General features: G+C 35.1%; 1 protein-coding gene across 1 annotated transcript in view; it reads right to left on the bottom strand.

The window, feature by feature from the left end:
- Window positions 1-2,500, bottom strand: part of LOC119598334 (transport and Golgi organization protein 6 homolog) — a 15,935-nt gene that overhangs the window by 13,012 nt on the left and 423 nt on the right. The window lies entirely within an intron of this gene.

Here is a 2,500-nt window from a genome sequence, read left to right as displayed (position 1 = left end):
CGAGTAATTGTGGAACGCCGTCGTGAGTTTGGGGTCGTGGGTTGCTTGCAACCTACATCGACCTCAAGAAGGCGTTTGACTCGGTGCATCGGGAATCGCTATGGGAGATCCTGAGACTCAGGGGAATTCCGATGCAGATTATTGGCCTAATAGCAAGCCTTTATACTGGTACTGAAATTGCTGTAAAGTGTGGTGGGGGTCTGTCGAACTTCTTCCCTGTTAATTCAGGGGTGAGGCAAGGCTGTGTCCTTGCACTAACACTTTTTAACACTTGTATGGACTGGATAATGGGCAGAGCTACTAGCCAAAGTCAGTGTGGAGCAACACTAGGCAATATCAACGTATCAGACCTTGACTTTGCCAATGATGTTGCTATCCTATCTGAGTCCTTGGAGTCACTGGTGGCTGCTCTTGATGCATTTAGCAATGAGGCAAAGCCGTTAGGCCTAGAGGTCTCCTGGACCAAGACTAAGATTCGGGACTTTTGGGGCCTGTTAGGGGAACCTGTTCAGTCGATCCATGCTTGCAGCGAGGATGTTGAAGTTACAGAGAGTTTTACATACCTTGGTAGCGTAGTCCACATCTCTGGGCTGTCAGACCATGAAGTCAATAGACGGATTGGTTTGGCAACAGGAGCCATGAACTTGATCAACAAGAGCATTTAGAGATGTCAGTACCGATGCAGAAGGACCAAGCTGTGTGTCTTTAAGGCCTTGATACTGCCAGTTTTACTCTATGGAAGCAAAACCTGGACGATATCCAGTGTCTTGGAGTCTCGTCTTGATGCCTTTTGTAACAAGTCCCTTCGCCAGATCATGGGGTACAGTTGGCAGGACCACGTGTCCAACCGACGGTTACACCATGAGACTGGCATGAGACCTGTTACTTGCATAATCCGGGATCGCCAACTCAGGCTATATGGGCACCTAGCTCGTTTCCCTGTGGATGACCCTGCCCATCAGCTCAACGAGACCTGTCGTAAGGAACTAGAGATGGGCCATGGGTCAGCCTGGAGACTAGCCTCGAGGGATGATGATATATATATATATATATATATATATATATATATATATATATATATATATATAAAATATATATATTTTATATATAATATATATCATGTATAATATACATGGTATATATATATATATATATATATAAAATATATATTTTATATATTTTTATATATATATATATAATATATAAACACCAACACACAAACACACACACACACACACACACACACACACACACACACACACACACACACACCACACACACACACACACACACACACACACACACACACACACATATATGTAAGTTTTACATATATGCATACACACAAACATACTTTTATATTTATCAATATTACTATCATATTTTGTCACAAGATCAATTCTATGTTATCATATTGAATGGACAACACAGATAAGGCTGTCATTTTCTCCCTCACCGAGTGCTAAAACTTTTATCAGCTATTGACCATAAATGTATTTCCCTTTTGTATACAAATACAATGGAAAACATTTAGTCTGTTGGAGCTATATATATATATATATATATATATAATATATATATATATATATATATATATATATATATATATATATATATATATATATATATATATATATATATATATACATTAATATATATATAAAATAAAATACATACATAATATAATATATATATATATATATAATATTATATATATATATATATATATATATATATAATATATATATATATTATAGATATATAGATATATAGATATATAGATAGATAGATAGATAGATAGATAGATAGATATAGATAGATAGATATAAATATACACACACACAAACACACACACACACACACACACACACACACACACACCACACACACACACACAACACACACACACACACACACACACACACACACACACACACACACACACACACACACACACTCTCATATATATATATGCATATATACAAAAATCCATATGTAATGATGGAAATGGAAAAATTATTATATCGTATAGAAGGAAGCTTAAATAAAATTCAACAACTTAATATCTAATTTATTAGTCTTTCATCATTGATCACAGTTTAAATAATCTCACTTGTTTTTACATATGAAAGGTACATTCTACTTTTTTAACAGAAATATACTTGTGCTTCACTTTAGAAAGAAGGGAGTATGATACTTCCTTAAAGTAAATCTTTTCCTACTTAGTTTCACTCTGAGAAGTAAACCATCTGTGAACTTAACTTACATGTCTTTGGATTTGCATAATACTAGGCAGTGTAAAAGTAATCTTTGGTAAAGCTTTTTTCTTTGCATAAAATGAGAACACCATCTGATCAAGCAATAAGGACCTTCCTTTCAAAACAGTAAGGTTCCTTAGTGTACATTATTTTTTCGAACTACAGACACTCAGCTGCATCTTTGTTTTCCCGTTTCCACATTCCAATAAAATAATTACTTTGAACTAAACTGTCGAGAGATA

The sequence above is a fragment of the Penaeus monodon genome, chromosome 41 (genome assembly GCF_015228065.2).
Source record: "Penaeus monodon isolate SGIC_2016 chromosome 41, NSTDA_Pmon_1, whole genome shotgun sequence".
Lineage (NCBI taxonomy): Eukaryota > Metazoa > Arthropoda > Malacostraca > Decapoda > Penaeidae > Penaeus > Penaeus monodon.
Note: the sequence above shows the minus strand (reverse complement) of the source record. Positions and strands in the feature narration are given on the sequence as shown.